This window comes from Tursiops truncatus, chromosome 5 (genome assembly GCF_011762595.2).
Source record: "Tursiops truncatus isolate mTurTru1 chromosome 5, mTurTru1.mat.Y, whole genome shotgun sequence".
Taxonomy (NCBI): Eukaryota; Metazoa; Chordata; class Mammalia; order Artiodactyla; family Delphinidae; genus Tursiops; species Tursiops truncatus.
Genome location: NC_047038.1, coordinates 31,405,181 through 31,427,450, shown reverse-complemented (window position 1 = coordinate 31,427,450; position 22,270 = coordinate 31,405,181). Strand labels below are relative to the sequence as shown.

The 22,270-nt window shown below is 44.2% G+C and overlaps 1 long non-coding RNA gene across 2 annotated transcripts in view; it reads left to right on the top strand.

Moving 5' to 3' along the window:
- Positions 1 to 669: 669 nt before the first annotated feature.
- LOC141278676 (uncharacterized) overlaps positions 670 to 22,270 on the top strand; it is a 133,992-nt gene continuing 112,391 nt past the window's right edge. The window contains exons 1-3 of one of the 2 annotated variants that reach the window (XR_012331714.1): positions 670 to 1,195; positions 2,968 to 3,068; positions 9,787 to 9,886. This is a non-coding gene — a long non-coding RNA (uncharacterized lncRNA). Of the gene's footprint in view, positions 1,630 to 2,967; positions 3,069 to 9,786; positions 9,887 to 22,270 lie in introns of both variants that reach the window. The other variant, XR_012331713.1, reaches the window with a different exon arrangement.

Genomic DNA, 22,270 nt, shown 5'->3' with positions numbered 1-22,270 from the left:
GGAGCCAGGAAGAGTAAAACATTAAATCCACTGTAAATAGCTGACAGTTCTATGCCTTAGAGGAAAAACAACAACAAAAAGAATAATCTGCTACAATGTGTGAGGCAATACTAAAAAGATGGGGAAAAACCCAATTTTATTTTTTGGGTCGGTAGCATTACGCAACTTCCCTTGAAGTTATGCACGAGTGTGAGTGTAATGTCTCAGAGATGTGAACACGTAGCTATGTCAGACATTTATACCCTCTGTTCTAAAAGAAATATGGGAAAACAAAGTAAAAAGCCCTCCCACAAATGCTCCAATTTGACCGATAGAAAAAGAACTGGAAAATGCAGTTTCACCAAGCAGCCAGAGTAGACGTTCCTTTTCATCAAACTGTCGGGGGGCGGGGGGCACACAGAATGGCCAGAGGGTATTTTCTGGAAGCCAAAGAGAGATTAAATGACGACTCCTACATCCCCCACCCCCCGTTAAAGTGTTGCAACTAATTCGAATCCCATTTACTCCTTCATGTTAATTATCTGGACTCCCTGAGTCATTTGGAACTCAGCTCCCGGTGTCCTGGAGATTAGGAGCTCGAGAAGATGGGAATTTGGGGAACAACAACTAGTGGGAACTGTTTACTAGAAGGGCCGAGGGTAGGTGGCTGCGTTCTCTATTTTGCGGCAAACATCTCTTCTGGAAACGTTGTTTCTAACGAAATCACCCAGCGCCTTACTGTCTGTGCGTGCTGTTTTCCCTCCCCGTGGCGTGCGGGGTGTGGGCTGATTGTCCTCAGCATTGCTGCAAATCTTCTGACGAGGTGCACTTAAAAGGAGCTTGACTAGAAGACATTCACTCAAGTTTTTTTTTTTTTTTTTTTTAAAGCTTTGTCTGGGAGGGAGATTGACTTTTCCACGTGAAGTCTGCCTCTCCCGGGGGGAAAAAGCTGGGAGACGCAGGAGGGGCGAAGTAACCCTGGGAAGATGTTCCTCCCTCCCTACAGGTTCGGTGAAGTTCCTGGCAAAGGCATTTCTATCACGGAGAGGTCTCTTCTAATTCGCGCGAGGGCTGCTATTAACATATGCAACCGCCTCTTCGGGCGCAAGGTCCGGGATGTGATGGGTGCGGAGCGGGAGAGACACCGCCGCCCGCCGCCCCCTTCCCTCGGATGTAGAGGCAGGTTGTTCGTGTGAACTCGGGCGAACGACTGGAGGTTAGCTGTTGCAGGTTCACTCCTTCAGGATGTGGGTTTCAGGGGGCGTTTTGATGTGATTTAATTCCGACCGTGAAACAATTGCTAGGGGCTGGCTGGCTTGCTGTTGGTTTTCCCTCTTTTGGTGGCTTTGGTTGGTTGGGGTTTAGTTTGGGAGCGAACTGTGACTTGTTTTCTATCAACACTTCCTTCTGCGCCGGGCGTCGTCCCCCGCGTTGCGCGTGGACGGGCGAGACGCCCACTCTGCGCCGGAACAGAGGAGAGGGGGCTGCAAAGACGGTTCTCGAAACCCGCAGAGTAAACGCGGTCCAGCCCCCGCGGGTGCGGACTGGGGAACTAGGAGGTTGACCCACACCAATACCGGAGACCCCTCCTCCCCGCCGGGGGTGGGGGGCGGATTTTGCTGTCGAGTCGAGTCAGCTACAGACACTCAAGTGAGTCCTTAATTACAGGGAGGAGAGAAAAGCGCGGTGCCCTTCAGAGCCCTCTCCGCCTCCTCAGCCCTAACCCCCCGCCCGGGCTCCGGGTCTCCCCCTTTGTGTGGCCTGGACTCTCTCCCAGCTACAACTTTGGTGGGATCCCAGAGGAAGGAGGTGGCGGGGGCCTACGGAAGAGAATGTTGGAAGAGAGAGAAGCGTGAAGGACTAGAAAAACGAATAATGTGATTCCAGGGATGGAACTCCGGCACCCCCGATCTCCCACCCCAGTGTCACCAGGGGACTAAAGCTGTGGGCATCTTCAGTTTAACGGACTTCTCGGAAAGGGGAGGGGGGGATGGCGAGGGAAACGGCAGTTTGTGTCCCAGGGGTTCTTCCGCCTCTTCTGGCTTCCTCCTAAGACAAACAAACTCAACCCCCCACCCGCCGGGGTAACCGAGAACTCAGGGGACCGTGAAAATGTCGTTCCCAAATCTGGCCGCCTGCGGACGCCGGGCTTCCGTGGGGCCGGCGCCCCTTGGCGCCCGCACCTCCGCGCAGCCTCGCGGGGTCCGCCCACGGAGCCCTCCGGTGGCATCTCCCGTGCTCGGGCGGGCCGGGCGCGGGATCCGCGTCTCGCTGGGGTGGGTGTGGGAGCCCTCCCACGGCCCACGAGGGAGGGCCACACCCCACCCTACAGTCTGTGGGCTCGGCCGGCCGACCCTCTGCCAAGCTGGAGGCGAGGGCTCACGTCACGGGGGCGCCCAGAGGGAGAGGAGGCAAGCTGGGGTGTTCAAGGACTGGAACGAGCGGACGCGGAGTGGGTTTAGAGGAGGGGCACGGGCCAGAGAGAGCCCCGCCACGCGCCCGCACCGCTCGGCTCCGCGACGGGAACCCCCATCAACCCCCCTCGGGGACTCGGGCTCCCGCACAGAGAAGCCGGCGTTACGTCTGGGGATCCCCAGAGTGGAATGGAATGGAATGGATGTGGGAGCTGGAATACATTTGCGGGCAGCAGGACGGCTCGCCTAGTGGGCTGGACGTGAAATGCTTTTTCCTCCTTTCTGAAAACTTTCCTCAGGCGTCTCAACTTGGCGTGCGGACCAGCCTCGGGCTGCCGGCTGGTAGCGCGAACGCCGCGGCCAGCCCTTCGGCCCTTTTCCTCCGCCGCTGGTCCTCCTTCACCCGCCCTCAGGCCGGGGACCCGCGCGCTGCGCCCGCGCAAAAAGGCCGCTCGCGCGCGCGAGCCGCACCTTATATCCGCGGAGGGCGGCGCCTGCGCAGGGCCCGGCGCGGCGGCGCAGCCTTTGAAGTCTTGGCGGCCGCCGCTTTCATCCTTTCTTTTTTCCCTTGCAGGCCCCTTTGTGTGACTAAATTTGGCAAGAATATGGATCGGAGCCAGTCTTTCCACGTGTGCTCCCAGCTCCCAGCTGAGAAGGCCAAGGGTTCTCTTCCGGGTAAGGAGACAGGGAGAAAGATCAAAGAGTTTGGGGAGCTGGATCTGAAATGTGAATTGAAAATAAAAATCAAGCCTGGACACATTCCAGTTTCTAAAGCAAAACCAACCCTCAACAGAGGCCGTCTCGCTAGGACTCTCGTTCTGCCTCGGCTTCCTGTACTCTTTCTTTCCCGCAACCATTCTTGAGCACATGGAGTAGAATAAAGAGGACATAGGGAAACAGTTTCTCCGGATTTTGTTTTGCAGTAATTTTATTACGGAAAATAGCTTGTTCGTAATTACCGTTATGTGAATCCGAATTTCTTCAGCCATAAATATTGTTTTATTTCAGTATGTTTCACACTTTATTCTGCGGCCGCATTTGGGAAGAGAACGTGGACACACACGCGAGCACACGTTCGTTGTGCAGAGTGCTGCTTTTTCTACACACGGTACGGTGTGCCACGTAGTTTTCCTTACCAAAGCACTCACTAATCACGGCTGGTCTCTATGATTTGAAATCCTGTTATTGGCCGACTTTGGAAAGCTTTTCTGACTCGCTGAGTAGCCAGAGTGGCCTGTCTTTATGGCAAAAACACAAAAACAAAAAAAAACACCCTCTAAGGCCTCTTCTTGAATAGACTTTTTCAGCAATGTTCTGTTGTTTCAGAAGTAACCGATATAAAGAGACAGCTTTGCAATAGCGTAATGCAAAGGGTCGGAAATCCTGCATTGAAGGTGGGCGCCATCACTTCCTCTCATGCTGTGGTGACCTCGGGCAAACCATTAAACCTTGTCCAGAACTCAGTTTCCTTTCTGCAAAATAGGTGTACTAAGAGCCTACTTAACAAGGTTGTTGTAATAATTCAGTGAGATCATGCATGTAAAAATATGTACAAATGTGGGTATGAAGCAAAGACGATTCTTAAGGAGACCTGTAAGTTTTGAACAAAACACTTCTAAAGCACTAGGAATCTTTACCACAGGGGCAAATGGCAATGGTTTCACACTCAGACATCCACTGTTGAGTTACAAAGGCACCAAAATCACCTTGGCGTTTGTTATCCCCAGAGTGAGTGTGATGGCAGAAAGAACATTCCAGGAAGAGAGGGTATGTGCCTTAGCTCTTCCTCATGTGTACGATGGACTCTTAATGCATTGATAAATTGCTGAGGAAAAATGGCACTGTGTGTGGGATATTTTTGTGAGGCATTTGGCACAGCTCCCGGTAACTCTGCTAATAGCCTGGGGTAACACGGTGGCCTGTGAAAGGAGCAACATGTATATGGGGAAAATACTCAAAAACAACAACAGAAATACAGACCCAAGGAGGGTGACTGGAAAGGTGTATTAGAGGTGTTCCTTGGGACACCAGAACTTATGTTTCAGAACAGAATGTGATTACATATCTTAGACGGAGGCATCTCAAGGTTACAGGGCAATAAAGATTATGGCTCGGGCTGGCTGTGAAGTGACAGGAGAGCCATATGTGTAGCACTTTGGGCGTTTAGCTGAGTGTGCTTCATGCATGACCCTTTCTAACCTAAGGTAACCCCATGGACGGAGTCATTTCCTGGGCTCCACCTCCCAGTATAAACTTTTCACTGTGACCTGCGTACAGAGTGATGAAAGCAGGAGTAAGGGGTGGTGTCCAGTGTTCCAGTCCTCTGTTACTGTGGCCCAAGGCTGCCCAGGTACAGGATCCTCCCGAGATGTTCCAGCTCTTTCCACCGTCTCTGCTAGCAGCAACAAGCAGATTTCGCAAAGAGTGTTGAAGGGAGTTTCTAGCAATGTGGAGGCGGGGTGGGGGGCACTTAGGAGAGGGAAACCTTCCGGTTTTAACATAGCTTTTCCCCAAAGTCCCAGATGAGATGTGAATGCTGAACAAGTTCACTGGTCAACTTCAGTCCTTCCTTTCACTCTTCTTTATAGACGCAGCCATTCTGATTATTCTTGGCTGAAAGAGGGACATGGGCCAAGGCGCCAAGGGTTCTGTCTTATTTTGGGGGGACAGTAGGGAGGCCCTGAAAATACTCAGGGAAAACCTGGGGCCCTCTGGAAGGAAATAAATTCTCTGAAGGGGGTGCGTGGCTAAAGGATTTTCTTACTTTTGTAAATTTGTTTCCTCAGTGAATATGGTAATAGGGGTGTTTCTTGAATCATGGTAAATGTACCTCTTAAGATGGATGGCCTGTGTAGTCTTCTCAGGCTCCCGGGGCTGTAGGAGCAGAGCTCTGGGCTCTTGTCAGCACCGGGCCAGCACCTAATCCCTGGTTGGAGGCTAGAAGCCAAAGCCACAGCCTTCTTGCCTGAAGGCAAGAGCGGTACCAACAGAGCCATATGGAGATTAATGCAGAACAAGGTCATTAGTCTCATTGTTTATCCAGTTACTGGCAGCATAGATCTGTGTAAATTTCAGCTACAGTGGTTGCAGCCTGCCTTTGATGTGTGTAATCTGTACATTTTAGTGCTCCAGGAAAGTGCCTGACTGACAGGAACTGCATCCAATGCCCAGAAAACACATCTACACAGGCACAGTGAAGCATGGAGCTGAACAATTTTCCAGTGAGTTCCATCAAAGTAAATACACCAACCTGGAGGTTCAGGATTGAGCCTCCTTTTTATCAAGACATGACTTTTGGGGTTCCTTGTGATTGATTTTTATTTGTTTTCATTTGAAACTGGGTACCTACTTTACACCTTCCTTTACCTCTCAGAGGAGGAAGGACTTGACCTACATAACATTTGACCTTGTGGATGCTTTCTTTATTTGAAGTACTTCTGTCCAGAGAAACAGACTGATTGTGCAGCGTTATCCAGACTAATTTATACATTTATCCAAGACACAGCTTCTAGTTCTTTCCTTAACTCTCTCTTGAGTGTGCAGGTATGCTTAAATTAAACTCAGAATTAGCAATTATGAGAGTAGTTCAGAAGGTAGACAGAGCCAGCGCAGATAGTTTAGGTTACAAAATTGTCATCTGGCCCAACGAAATGCTTTTCTTTGGCAAAAACAAAGCTAATTTGCTTGATCCGAATCGTACTTAAAGGTCCTGCCATCCCATTCTGCCAATTACAGATCTCAAGTTCACTTCCCTTAGGTTCAATTGGCAGAAAGCAAAAAACAGAGATAAATTACTGTCCTATGAAGTTTGACAGTGATTTTTGACTGCCAGTTCAGATAACTCTACAGACTCAAAATATATTTTGAGGCTTAAGTTATCCAGATAGTTGACCTTTGCTGTTCAGATTCTCTGGATAATTTTTAGATTATTTTACTTTGTATCGCAGGAACAGCAAATCTCCAGTGGCTGAGTCAGACAGGCCTCGTAAGATCTCTCTTGCGCTACTGCCTCCTGACTGGTCTCTGGCTTCCACTCTTGCTGGGCTCCACACATGCCCCACAGCAGCCCACGTGTCACAGACCAGCCAAAGCCCTCCTCGAACATTTCCTAGTCGTGGTGGCTTCCAAATCGCTACGTGAGCTGGCTCTTGACTTCTTCTACTCCTCGTTCACTGTTCTCTCCTGCTCACCACTGGCTCTCCTGCTCTTCCTCCAGGGTATAGAGTGCACACACACACACCCCTTGGTCATTTACTTGTTGTCGCTTCTGCCCAGAAGCTCCTGGCCAGGTCGATATTCGCAGGACTCACTTTTTCACTTCATGTTTCTACTCAGACGACAACTCCTTCTCAGACCTTGTTATCTAAAAAACAGCCCACTCCCACATCACCCCAGTTCTGGGCAATCCATCTCTTACAGGCTTCATCTTTCCATACTCTCACTGCCTGACATATTTTTTTATACTTATTACCTTTCTCTCCCACTAGAACATAAGTTCCATGAGAGTAGGGACTTTGTTTTGCTGTATTCCCGCTGCCTACAACAGCCCTTGGTGCCCAGAAAATATACTAGGTGTGTGTTGAGTAAGGAATTAATATAGACTTTGAACCCTCAGTTTCCTTATCTGTAATACTTCCCTTGTGGAAGATCACATATATTTGGTATAAAGTTACCTGGTATATAGTATAAGCACTGAGTAGGTAGTAAGTATAATTGTGTAGATCTGTACTGCCAATACAAGTATAATGCGACTTAAGTTTAAATGAAATTAGGAAGCTAGAAACACATAAAATTAATTTTAATAGTATATTTTATTTAACCCACATATCCAAAATATTACCATTTCAACATGTAATCATTATCAAAACTTATTAATAAAAGATCTTTATTTCATATTAAGTTTTTCAAATTTGGCGTGTGGTCCACTGACAGCGCTCTCAGGTTAGGCTAGCCCTGTCTGGAGGGCTCAGCAGCACATCTGCAGTAACACGACGGCAGCTGTAGTCCATCAACCCTTTAATGATACGCTTTGTCCAGATCGTCTTTGTATCCCCCCAAACCCCCATACCTTGCACAGTCCCCTGAAAACAGTGATCAAAAATGTATCAAAGAATATTATGATAATATGTTGTTATATACTCTTTTCACGGCAAATATAGACTTTCACCTTCATGGGAGGGTGAAATAAGTGTGCGCACTAGCTTGAGATGGCGGTCAGCATCTTAAGTGTACTGTAAACAGTTCTTTGCACGTAAGAGGGGCTCAATGAAAAGTGGTTCAAGTGTGTTGCTGGATTGTTTCTTTGAGTATTTTTCTACATTCTAAATAATAGATTTACTATTGAACCTTGGGAAATATGTAGGTTGAAGATTTCCTGTATTATGTTTTCAAGAATGACTTTCTCCTCCCCTGCAAAACTGCTAAGCTCGATGTTCTCTAGGATCAAAGTTTCGTCAGGAAATAAATAATGTGGAGAGCTCCCACTCCCACCCAGACTTCGTTTTCAGTTTTACTTCCTCAATTGCTTCTTGGCCACACATGGGCCAGATAGTAAATCTCCCTCTGTCCTGTGCCCGGAGTTTTCAACCAAGATACCTTCATAAGGCATTAGCCTTAGGCTTAGGCAAATGCTTTATAGTTGCAAAAATCACTCCGCCTGCTCTGCCCATTTAAGCCCTGATGCAGTAAAGAGAGCAGGATAATTTCCTGGAAGAAATGGGTAAAGAAGCTTCTGGTGAGGTATCTACCTCCAAGGCCTTGATATACCTTTATAGTAGAAAGGCATTACTTGGATATAAGTACATGAAGATGTCATCCTTTACGGTGACTTTGAAAATGACCTATAGCGTCTTTCATCAAAAGTACAGAGAATTAAGGATCAAGCTTATGCCACCACTAAAGTGGAGGGTGTTTAAAGGAAAACAGGTATGTTAACAATGATTCCTAAAATTATTTTGCCAGCAAGAAGATCATGAAAGATATATTCAAAAGACTCTTAATGAGATGTTTATAGGAAAGTAGGTTATAGCTTTGAAAGGTTTAGTTGTTTGAACTAGGGGATTTATTTAATAAATTCTAATATAGCTGTACCAGGGAGAGCTATGCAGCTATGAAAATGATGTCAAACAATTTTTATTCACTTGCAGATATATTAGTGATAAATTGCTAAGTGGAAAAAGCAGATTATAAAGGAATATGTACAATTGTGTCTCATTTTAAAAAATCCCTCTGTACGTATCATTTATTAGCATGCAAGCTCTGTAAGGGCTGGGCACTGTCTTGCTTACCACAGTATACCCGGCGCCTGGGACAAGCCCTGCCACAAAGTGGGCACTCAGTATCTATTGAATATACCCAGAAGCGTAGACATAAAATACTGACAGTATTTTTCCTTGAATAGCGGAGACATGGGCGATTTTTATCTTCTTCTTCGTGCCTTTAAAAACATTTATATGCAGTGAATCAATATTAGTAAAAGGGGAAGATGAAAAATGTTAAAATGTAATATGTTGAACAAAGATTTTAAAAATAAAAGAGCTGATCCTAGGGAATTCGGCAATAATAACAAAAAAGAGAGAAAAAGAAAAGAAAGTAAATCACCAAGGAAACGAAGATGATGAGGCAGAAGTGGTAGTGTTGGAGTCACTGCATCATGGCAGACACAGTTTCAGGGCCAACTGGTGGGTATGTGGAAGTTAATACAAAGGGGCTCTGATCGTTTATAGCAATCAGAAAGGGTGGGCTTTTTAATTTTTAAGATAAAATTTAAACAGTGAAATGCACAGGTCTTAAGTGTACCATTCACTGAGTTTTAATAAATATATACATTTGTGAAATCATCACTCCAATCAAGATACAGAACATGTCAATCATCCCAGATATCCCCAGAAATATGGGATGAACTTATTCTGAAGCAACTTTTTAAGCTACATTTTTCGTGACATGTCATGTGTTCTTACTGCCTTGCACATTTTCCTTAAACTCTGTGATTTAATTCCTCCATTTGAAAAACTTGTCAGGTTGAAATATGCCTTTCCAGGACTTCCCTGGTGGTCCAGTGTTTAAGAATCCGCCTTCCAATGCAGGGGACGCGGGTTGGGGAACTAAGGTCCCATGTGCCGCGGGGTACGTGCCACAACTACAGAACCCATGTGCTCTGGAGCCCGCGCGCCACAACAAAAAGCCCGTGTGCCACAACTAAGACCCAAATGCAGCCAATAAATAAATAAATATTAAAATAAATAAATATGCCTTCCAGAAAATGTGCTAATAATATACTTTATAGGAAGGGAAGAAATGGAACTCATAGTATTTGGTTGACTATTGAAATGCTGAATTGAAACACTGACCAAGTGAATTCACTGAAATATTTGTATTGCAAATTGTTTTCCAGTGTAATGGATGCAATGATGTTTGTGGTCCCAACAGACACAACAGTCAGAAGAAGTCTCGGGTGCTCTAGACACGGATGTTTGGGGGAGAAGACCGTGGGGGTAAGATGAGAAGGAAGTGATGGGGTGATCTCCAGAGGCAGCTGCATCCCGGGGACTTGGGAATGTGAGGACCTTTGGTGGGTGTAGAGACACAGCAGAGCAATACAGCAGATTAAGCGTGCCCCCAGCACGTGCCTGCTGAGCTTAGCATTCCTCTGGCCTCTGATCTAGTCCACTGGATACATGCAGTTGAGCGCAGCAAACAGGAGGGTCTCTTGGCTGTGGCACAAAATTGTACTCATTGTGGGGGGGGAAAAGCACATTTCCTGGATTTCTCTTACGGGAAGTGTTAAAATATAGAGATGGGATGTAGACTGATGTTTTTTCCCCTTATTGTAAAATAGTTGACATTCTTGTCTTCTCTGTCTCTGTCTTTCTTTCTCTAACATGAACATAAACCTGGACTTCCAGGAAGGGGAAAATTCCATCAACTTAAATATGGGTTCAAACACCCATGCTGGAACAATCCAATCAGTAAACAGGTCAGAAATGTCCTAAAAGAGGGCTGTGGAATGAACTGCAGTAGGGTTCAAGTCAGACGATTTCCTAGCTAAGTGTCAGAACTTCTTGGGTTATTATCCTGGTAGTCCAAAGAGATACGGTATGCTGTGAAGGAAATAAAAACAATAATGTGAAAACGACATTCAGGACTTGCTCCAGGTATGGACTGCAGGACATTCCCAAGCCGCTGTCTTGCCCATGCATGCCTTTCATCTGTCCCCCTTTCTTCATGGGCCCTACCGCATGTGGGGTGTGAAATCGCTTGACAAGCTGTTTCCACTGGTGAGGTATGAGAATTTCATAGTCTGACCCCTGAACATGAAGGGAATTAAGAACTGATAGGAAGGATGATTTGGTGCCCAAGGTGGTCAGTTGGTCACCAGGAAGAGTCACTTAGGTAAGAAAACACCTTTGCATAGTGACTAGGTAGGTAAGAAATTATAAGTGAGCTGAAAATTAAGATAATAAAAAAGATTCATTTCCATGAGAAGGCCAGCTGGACAGAGAGAAACAGTAAAAATTATAATCTGAGAAAAATAAGCGAGAGGAAGTTTACTTAATAACTAAATACTTTCTTTTGTCTCTCCCCTTCATTTGTAAACCAAAGTGGGTATTTTTTTGTTTGTTTATTTTCCATGCAAGAGTTAATGCCCTATAGTTAATTATATTCATTATTCCAACAATAGCAACAGCAAAAATGATCTTTAAATGAAAATCATCATTATGTCTATTTTTTGATTGCTAAATATGTAAAAAGGTTGAAAATCAAATGGACGTTGTATATTAGTAACTGTGAGTATTTCACTTACTATGGTCTATTTTTTAAAAAATCTATTCTGTTTCACATAATGCTTGAAGTAAGTTACATTTTCTGCCTCTCACATTTGAATACAGGACTGTTATCTTAGGGTTTTCAGCACTGTGGAAGAAACAATTTATGGAAGTAACTCCATTTCAGCTATACTGTCTCTTTCTGCTCCTTTTTTTTTTAACTTTTTATTTTATAATGGAATATAGCCGATTAATGTTGTGATAGTTTCAGGTGCACAGCAAAGCAACTCAGCCATACATATACGTGTATCCATTCTCCCCTAGACTCCCCTCTCATCCAGGCTGCCACATAACACTGAACAGAGTTCCCTGTGCTCTATAGTAGGTCCTTGTTGGTTATCCTTTTTAACTATAGCAGTGTGTGCATGTCCATCCCAAACTTCCTAACTATCCCTTCCCTTTACCCTTCCACCCGTGGTAACCATAAGGTCATTCTCTAAGTCTGTGAGTCCATTTCTGTTTTGTAAATACATTCATCTGTATCATTTCTTTTTGGGTTCCGCACATAAGCGATATCATACGATATTTCTCTTTGTCTGTCTGACTTACTTCACTCAGTATGACAATCTCTAGGTCCATCCATGTTGCTGCAAATGGCATTCTGCTCCTTTTTTATTGAAGGAAAAAAAAAGAAAAAGAAATAAAGAAAACAACAATAATTACATTTATAGCCTAGGACTATGATCCCTTGAGTAAAACTGCTCTCACTTCTAGCTAACCAGGGGATGAGTGAGGTCCTATTTTCTTGAAGTTTCTTCTAGACTTAGTAAGATGAAAGAAGAATTTACAATCAAATAGAAATGATACTGCAGACATTATGACTAATTTATATAGTTAAAAACTCAGGATTGTATTCAGAGCAACATGTCACAGATTTAATTTAAAAGGAAAGAGCAATTTCTCCTTTTATTTTGGTAATTTACATTGTGCCTGAGTCAGTAATTGTGCTCCCAGCCTCTGATGCTGTGAACACTGATGAATGTGACTTTGTGTTCATCCCTTCTGTCGATACTAGATTTAAATGGAACTAACTCCATCATCAGGTTGGAGAGAATTCAGAAGTATTGCTTGCTTTCCTTTTTCTTCTTACTGTCTTCTTTTTCCTATCTTCTAGATTATTGGTGCCTCACCAGATGGGAACAGAAGGAGATACATATTTAGTGACTTATGTAAATTATATACAACAGGTCACTTACTACAGAGACTACACATGCAGAATACCTGCCAGATATACCACACATATTAGAGTATGGAGCCAATATTTTGTTCATGTAAAAAGTAAAGCAGAAAGTTAAACCAATTATTAAATATCTTAGGCAAAACACCCTGCTGTAGAAGAAAAAGCTGTTTTTTTAACCTGAACTAGTCAGTTTAAATTAAATTGAGCAGAGCTAATATTCAAATATACTTAATTTTGTTGGGGGAAAAGAATCAGACATTTCTTTTGGTTCCAAACAGTGCTAAAGTCACCGACACAAAGAGGGTGGCAAATGTGAGTACATTCCTCTTCACCCCTTCTCTCTCGAACACACTGCAGACGTGCTTTTGGGCCCATCTCTCCACCAAAACTGCGAAATCTGATGGTTGGGTCTCAATCTCCTTGTTTGATCCACCGTCAGCGTTTGACACAATTGATTACTCTGTGTTCAAACACTTTCTTCACTTGCCTCTAGGGTGCCATGAGCTTCTGGTTCTTTCCTGGTCTCCTGGGCCACCCCTCAGTCTCCTCTGCTTGCTCCCCCGTATTCTCCCTGACCTCTAGTTGGTGGAGTGTGCCCCTGTGCTCAGCCTCTCAGCCCCTCCTCTTCTATGTAATTGATTCCCTTGTTGACCTCAACCAGTCTCAGGCCTTTAAATACACTGTAGATGCCAGCAACTCCCGGAGTCACATCCCTGGCCTAGACCTAACCCCTGACGTACAGACTTGCTCCGACTGCCTGCAGACCTGCCATTTGGATGTCTGATAGGTGTCTGAAACGTCACATGTTCAAAATCCAACTTCTGACCTTTCCCCAAATCTGCTCCTCCCTAGTCTTCTCTCTCTCAGGAAATGATAGCTCTGTTTTTTTGCTGCTCATGCCAAAAGTCTTACAGCCATTCTTCACCATGATATTTCTCTTATGTTCCCATATCTAATCTACCTACAAAGCCTTTACTTATAAAATATAGCCAGAACCAACTACTTCTCACCAACCTGGTTCAAGTTGCCATCATCTTTCATCTGAATTTTGACAACAGCCTCCCAACTGGTCTCCCTGTCTCTGCCTGTTGTCTGCAAAGCTGCCAGGGGGATCCTTTTAAACCTGAGTCAGTTCAGGTCTTCCCTTGCACAGAACTCTCCAGTAGTTTACAGTTTCACAAGTCCTACAAGACCCTACGTGATCCCCACTCACCCCTGACTTCTCTGGTCTCATCTCCTACTGCTCTTCCCCTTGCTTACTCTGCACCCGCCTTACCAGCTTCCTTGCTGTTTCTCCAATCTCAGGCAGGATCTTGCTCCAGGATCTCTACATAGGCTATTTCTTCTCTTCGTAGTTATCTTTCCCAGATCTTCACATGGCTTACTCCCTCACCTCCTTTGGGTCTTTCTGAATGTTTCTTGTCGGTCAGGTCTTCTCTGATCACCCTATTTAAAATTATAATGCCTCCCCAGCCAGTGGTACTCCCTATCCTCTTTTCCTGCTTTGTTTGTAACACTTACTGCCAGCTGACATCCTGTACATACTATTCATTTATTTATTGACTATCTTCCCCACTAGGGTGTAGTTTCCTGGAGGGAAGGGGTTTTTGTGTTTCCTTCATTGCTCTATCTCCAGGTACCTAGAGTAGTTCCTGATATACAGAAAGAGTCCAACAAGTATTTGTTGATGAAAGAATATCTATAAAAATACCTACATACCATTTGGTAGCACTTGGAACCTGTATACTTTATCCCTTGTTACTGTTGTGAACTATGGATGGGTGGAGCTTGATAGTTATAAATAAATCGTATTTTAAATGAATCAGAGAAACTATTACTTGAAGGAATTTGATGTCTTTTTTATGGGTTAAAAATCCTTTTTAAAATGACCAACCATACTCTCATTTGTCTATGTTGTCAATGTAGGTTTTCATCCTAATGACTTGCTTCCATAGAGGAGAAACTTTTTGACCACTCCGTTGGGCAGGCAGATATGATGAGGCTATTTCTAACTGATAGGGAGGAAAAGAAATTTAAATTTTAAAATATTTTAAAAAGTCTGGTTTTTTTAGTAACCTGGTATGGATGAGATTTGACCAGGCCCCTCAAGACAGTTGTTGGGTTAGGCTCTATACCTCCTGAAGTGCTTCAGCCCTTACCAGGTATCTGAAGATTTCCCGGGGTGGAGGAATCTTAGCTTGGTGGTATGGGAGATGACTTTGAGTGATTAACAGGCTCACCATAAATTCCTTTGACTCAAGTAATGAGAAAGCTATTTCCTTTTCTATTCCCTTTTGACCTCAGTTTAGTATCTAGCAGCATCTATTGGAGCGCTGTCCATATCTCCACCTTTGTCAAGTCAGTGTACTACTGCCAGGCTTCCTGGTGCAGCACTTGTATTCTTTTCCTGAGGTCTTCTCTTGCCTCTGGGGCCTGCTTTGCTGCCCATAAGACAGCCCGGGAATGCTGGGGAATTAATGTCCCCATGATCAGCCTTTAACAGCGGTTGGTGTATAAATACCCCAGCTCTCTCACCCTTTGTGAGGACTAGTTCTGAAGTGTGTTCTGCACTGGCTTCCAGAGTTTGCCCAGGGGGATTAAGCTCCAGTTGCCCAGAGCGATCGCTGGCTTGATGACACATCATTTACTGGCTTCATTCCCTTTTCTGCCTCACTTCCCAACTCCCTTATTTGTGTTTCCATGTTTCCTTCCCCTTTTAAGTAAACTATTTGCAATTGAATTCTTGTCAAAGAGTTTGTTTCTGGAGAAATCCAAACTAAGTACCAGTAAGACTTTAACTACTTCTAGTGCTGTTGATCTTCCTTATTGCCAGAGAGCTAGTTCAGGCCTCAGGCTGGAAATCTCGGGTCATTGAGAACATCTTGCTAGAATTACTAACAGTTGTTTTGTTTTCGGTATATTTATTTTTCAGTTACCTTCTGTGTACTATGATAATTATTTTATATTTACTATTGTGATATAACTGGATCCATTTAAGTTTATAAAATGAGTTGGTTTAAATACAATGTTTATTAAATAACAAGACTAGTTAGTGGTAAAGGGATTTGACAAAAATCATGGACTTAAATGGCTGAAGTTTGGGCATGTTGAATAAGTTTGCTTTGTTGATATAATTTTTCAATGTTTCCTTTTGGAATATTGCACCTTCTTCTTCCTCCCTCACCCCTCATCTCTTTTCTAGGAACAGAAGGAAATAGCTATCACCCATAATCTTAACGCCCAGAAACAATTACTGTTGACATTGTGTTATATTTCCTTCCTGTTCTTTTCTAATAATATATAATAAATGATGTGCTGAACCCATTCCAGTGAAGCTCCCTGACTACTATGAGTAAAGTTCGTTTTCACTTGAGTCACATTACTTGTTCCCTCACAGCATTCGACACTGCTGATCCTTCTGGAAGTCCCCTGCCTCACTGACTATGACACTGCTCTCCTCTCTCCCCTCCTAGGTCTGCTGCTTCTCATCTCCTCCTAAAGGCCCCCATCTCTGCTCATTTCTTAAATGTCGGGTCTTCCTCTGCTTCTCCCTGAGCGATCTCACCATCGCATGAAATCTCCTGCATATCTGTCTACTTCTTTAAGCCGGATTTCTATCCTCAGCTCCAGACCTACGACCTCCTTTCCCGGATGTCCCATGGCCACATCAAACTCATCGTGTTCAAAATTATAGTCATAATTTTCCTCCACAAACCTGTGTTTCTTCTGTATATCCAGTCGCATTAATTTGAGCAGAAATCAGAATGTCATCCTTGGCTCCTTGCAGCCGATGAGGAGCCAGGTGCCCTCCTCTCCACCCCATGGCGCTGCCTCCATGCAGGCCCCTGTGGTCTCTGAAAGACCTCAGTCACCCCACCCACTACCTTATACCAAGAGTGATTTTTTTTTTTATATACAAAATCTGATCATGACACTTTCTTTCCTAAAACACTCTTCAATGAAGTATCCAGGAGAAATACTAAACCGTTATCTCTAGGGAATGGGCCAGGATCGTTTATTTTATTGCTTTTATATGACTTGATTTTTCTTTAACAATGAGCTTTTTATTGTTCCAATTAAAACGAATAAAGAGAAAGATTTTCAGAGGAAAACACATTCAATGAGCACCCCCTGTTGCTTACAAGCAAGGGGCTGAAAATTCACTATACTCTGCCACTGATTCTCCCTCAGCCTTCCTGTCTCCCACGCTACAGTCTTATGCCATATGTCTCAGGCGTATCCTATAGGCTATAGGTATTCTGAACTTCCAGGGCTTTACTCAAGCTATTCCCTCCATCTGCAATGCCATTACGGTCTTTGCCGCCTGTCCTGTATTTAAACATCCTTCACGGCTCAGGTTGTGTCACCTCTTCTAAGAAGGACTTCCCCACTCCAAAAGGCATGACCGTGCTTCCTTTGTTGCCCATCCTGGGGCTTTAACCCTGTGGAAAGATCCACTCTGGGGCCCACATGACATTTACACATTTGCCCCTCCGGCCTCTTGAGAGCATGGACTGTGCCCCTCAGCAAGCCCTTAAAAAAACAACATAACGAGGCCTGTCATTTACTGAACCTCTCCCTCCCTGCTGTATACGCTGTGTGTCACATATGCCACTTCTAATCCTGAAAATAGTCTGCAAAGCAGAGTCGCTTCATCTCGCAGAATGAAAACTGAAGCTCAGAGCTAGGCTAAGCGTCACCCAGGTGCGTTTGCGGCAGAGCTGGGAATTGGAACTCGTGCCCTCTCCCGCCTCTAATGAAGGGCGTTGAAGGCAGGGGCCGAGCCTTACAGGTGTCGCGCTGGTAGCAGCTGTAGCATCATGACGGCTCAGTAGTCCATCACTAAACACGTGTCTCCGAATAATTTGGTAGGACAGTAGTCCATCTCACTAAAAGGTATTTTACCAGGTCTGTGACGTAACCTCCATCCTCTCTCTGTGTACTCTCTGAAAGAGATGCCCAAGGGCACTTCAAGGACCACAAAGCCGTCTGCAGGGGTGGGCAGTGTGTATCTACCCTTGGGTAATCTGCCCTGGCTGGATCGTTGGTAGTCATTTTAAAGTTGTTTGCCAAGTTCGTGATGCAAGAGCACGTCCCCAGGGACAACAGCTTTGTCACTGAACAAGGCACAGACACAGACAAAGGCTCTGGGGGTAGGAACTTCACCTCGGGGAAACAGGGCTCTTAAGGGGACCAGCAGAAAGGTGTCAGTGCCGTGGGACTCCTTCTGCAGGTCTGGACGGAAAACGATGGGCTGCCGGGCGCTCCGAGCATGGGAGCTGTGTGTCTGCGTGCGTGTGGCTGGGCGGTCTTGAGGGCCACCACAACTAGTGGAGGCCAGTGAGGCTGTGGGCAAGTCAGAGCTGGCAAGGGTGGGGATGGTTTGTGCCTCCCTAGCCTGGCTCCAGGCTGAGGGGTGGCGGAGCCTCTTCTCGGAGGTTCTCACAGCTTCCCATAAATGTTCAGCCCGAATGCGGCTGGCGGAGGAGCAGGGCTGTGGCAGGGAAAATGGAACCCCTAGCTCCCTCTTGCTGGGGGATGCGGGTCGGGCACGTAGTAGTTTTGTGAGCCCGAGCAAAGGAGAAACATGAGTACACCCAAGTCAGTGTGAAAAACGCGTGTGACTCCCGCGACTGCAGAGGTAGAGGAGACCTAGTTCCTCCCTGGAGTTTACATTCTAGGAGTGGGAGGCACACGTGCAAACACAGAAAAACCACACACTGGCGAGTGCCACTGGCAGGTCTGCTAGCCTACGGTACATTCAAAGGGTGAGCGAATCAACATTCGCAATGTTTTATGCAAACGTGGAGTGCTAATCATATTATTATGTTTACATAGAGCACACTAGCACTTAAAGATAAGTGGAAACCAAACTGGGTCCGGTTGCTTTTGGGAAGTTGAAGGCTTCCTGCTGAACAAACAGCATTACTTTTTGCTATTCAGGATTTGGGCCACACAGTACTTTGATCTAAAATTTTAGTCGATAAAGAATGAATATTTATTGTTTTTATGAGCATTGTTTCATATGAAACAAATTTGGGGGAGTGAAAAGGAATAAATATTTGGGACAGCAAACATCTAAACGCCAGTAGTTAATTTACTTTCTTACCTTGATTTACAATGGTAACATTTGGGTGGAGAGCTGAAAAGAAGGAACACTCTTTGTTCTTGTTTTATTTAGAATTTCTGACATCTAAAGGAATGTTTTTATTGCAAGTACATAAAATAATGAAAAAAAACCCCAAGGATTTAAATGCCATTAGAGAAGCTTAACCTCAGGGTGTTAAATGAGCAAAGGATATTCTAGCAGATTTCTTTTGAATCTTCTCTATTTTTTTCCTTCTTAAATACCTTCCAACTTCAAAGTTGTTGTTATAAAGAATAGGGGGGGAAAGGAGTGTTAAAAAAGGGGAAACAAGGGAGACTTCCCTGGTGGAGCAGTGGTTAAGAATCCGCCTGCCAGTGCAGGGGACACGGGTTCGATCCCTGGTCTGGGAAGATCACACATGCCACGGAGCAACTAAGCCCACGCACCGCAACTACTGAGCCTGCTCTCTAGAGCCCATGAGCCACAACTACTGAAGCCTGTGTGCCACAACTACTGAAGCCCATGAGCCTAGAGCCCGTGCTCCACAACAAGAGAAGCCACGGCAATGAGACGCCCGTGTACCGCAAGGAAGAGGAGCCCCCGCTTGCTGCAACTAGAGAAAGCCCGCACGCAGCAACAAAGACCCAATGCAACCAAAAATGAAAAAAAAAGGGGGGGGGGGGAACAGGGACCTCCCTGGTGGCTCAGTAGTTAAGAATCAGCCTGCCAATGCAGAGGACACCGGTTCGATCCCTGATCCGGGAAGATCCCACATGCCTCGGAGCAACTAAGCCCGGTCGCCACAACTACTGAGCTGCGTGCTGCAACTACTGAAGGCTGTGCGCCTAGAGCCCATGCTCCACAACAAAGAGAAGCCACCACAATGAGAAGCCCGCGCACTGCAACTAGAGAAAGCCCGTGTTCAGCAAAGAAGACCCAACGTAGCCAAAAAAAAAAAAAAAAAAGACCGGGGCGGGGGGCCAATATAAAGCACCTGAAGCTCCAGAGGAGTAGACTCAGGACCTCACAAAGTGAGGAGAACGGACTTATCTCTGGGAGGTTTGGGGCAGAGGAGACAGTCGTTATTTCATAGACCAGAGAGCTTTATTTGGTTGAGTCAGGCGGTTCATCCAGTCAGCATGACTAAACAGCCACCAGCTTCAGAGTCTTAGGAACCTGAAATCCTAAAATCGTATTTAGAGCTGATGTGATGTTTAACAAGGGTCATCTAGAGGGAAGGCATCTGATAGGCTCAGAAGGTACAGACACCGGCTTTTAATGTTTCAACATACATTTTCCTTGATCAGATGTTGTTTTCAGGAAAGAAAATAGTCTTGTCTCTGAGACTTTGTCACACAAAAAAACTGTTCAGAAATTTTAACATACTCAAATGTTTCATAATCTCTACAAGTGTTCAAAGGGCAGAAAAATAAATCCCCATAGCCTGTGTTTTTCGAGGCATATTGTTTGATTTCAAATTTGGTTTTCCTTATGTTTTGTTTGTTTTATATCACGATCACAAGCGGCATGGTGTCGCTATGGCAATGCTTATAGAATTTGTGTGTCAGGCTCTGGGCCACAGTGGCTGGGTGGTGTCCCACCCTGGGGAGCAAGGAGGAAGATGACATCAAAGAACCTGAAGACTGAGCACATTTACTTTTCTGATTCTAATGACTTTGTTTGGAAAAGAGTAAACACAATTACCTTAACAACTGAGCTGGGAGGCTTTGAGGGTTTAACACTGCATTGTTTTCCTAGGGAGAGGGTGAGGACCGCTGAGGATCATGGAGAGGGGCCTGAAGAACCAGGTGGTTTTGTTTGTTTTCATTTTCTTCTCAGAAATGCGTTTGCGTAGTTACAGAGCGTTTGATGGAGTTTCTTATAAAATTAACTTTGTTTATTTTCCTTATTTAAAATGGAACTAATGTTCATTATAAAATAATTTGAGAGGCCAAAAGAGTAACCCTTCAACGTTCTGTCACCAAATCTCTTTCTACATTTGTCCCCCTAGCCACCTGTTCCCCTACACAGATTTTATATCCATTTATAAATATACAACGCCCGCCCCCCAAATAATAGCATGTTATTCATTGTTTCACTGTTTGCTTTTTTTCACTAAGTATATTCTGGAGGTCTTTTACTCTCAGTCCCTATAGAATTGCTTCATTCTTTTTATCTGCAGCATAGCATTCCATTATATGGATGTTCCCTAGTTTATTTAACCTGTCCTCTATTGATAGATATTTAGGTAGTTTCTAATCTTTTGCTATCACCAACAATGTGGCAATTAATATTCTCATAGTTGTTGTGAGAGTATGCCTGGAGGGTAAATAACTAGAATTGGAATTGCTAAGTCACAAGGTACGAGCATTGGTGGTTTTGTTCGAAATTGTATTGCCTTGCTTTACATAAAGATCATTTATACTCCCGCCGGTCATATGTGAGAGAGTGCCTGTTTCCTCACATCCTTTGTAACACGGTGTGATATCAAACTTCTGGATCTTTGCCAACCTGGAAGGTGAAAATAGTGCCTTAATGTAGTTTAACGTGTACTCCTCTTATAAGTGAGGATGAACAACTTTGCCTAAGTTTAAAGAACTCTTTGTATTTCCTATTCTGTGAACTGTATGTTCCCATCCTTTTGCCCATTTTTCTATTGGATTGTTATTCTTTTTCTTATTGATTTGTTATAGTTCTTTATATATTAATAATGTTAGTCTTCTTTTCTGGAATATGAATCACAAACATTTTTACCATTTTGCTGTTTGTATTTTATTTTGTTTATCCCCCTCCCCTCACTATGCAGAAAATTTTTATTTTCATGTAGTCAGATATCCAGGTCTTTATCTTTTATGACTTAAGGGTTTTATATTATACTCGAAGAGACTTTTCCCAAAACAGGATATTTTAAAAAATCCTTCCATGTTTATATCTATTTGTTCATGAATTCATATTTGATGTATCTGGAGTTCATTTTGGAGGAAGGCATAAGGTAAAAAACAGCCTTACTGATATCCTACATTTTGCCATCTGCTTGCCTCAAAACCATTTTTAAAATAATGTATGTTTTCATTAATATTTTGAAAAATTACCATTATATATATTAAATTACCTCAGCAATTTAGTTCTGTTTCTGGACGTTCTGTTTTATGTCACTGATCAGTTTTCTAGTCAAAGTCAGTACCACTTTGCTTTTAAAACTGTAGTTTCATTATGTACTTTAAAATCTTGTAGAGTCGGTTCTCTTCTATTACTATTTTTTCCCCAAATTTTCATGGCTATTACTGTTTGCTTATGGATGTTGAAATCAGCTTGTCTAGTTCCCCCACAACAATAGTTAGCCTTTTTGTTGGAAACATGTTAAGTTTACAGATTGACATAGGGAGAATTGAATTTTAGGATATTAAGTCTTTATCTCAGAACATGGTATTTTTTGCTATTTTTCCCAAGTCTTTTTTTTTTAAACATCTTTATTGGAGTATAATTGCTTTACAGTGGTGTGTTAGTTTCTGCTGTATAACAAAGTGAATCACCTATACATATATATATATATATATATATATATATACATATATCCCCATATCCCCTCCCTCTTGCCTCTCCCTCCCTCCCACCCTCCCTGTCCCACCCCTCTAGGTGGTCACAAAGCACCAAGCTGATCTCCCTGTGCTATGCGGCTGCTTCCCACTAGCTAGCTATTTTACGTTTGGTAGCGTATATATGTCCATGCCACTCTCTCACTTTGGCCCAGCTTACCCTTCCCCCTCCCCGTGTCCTCAAGTGC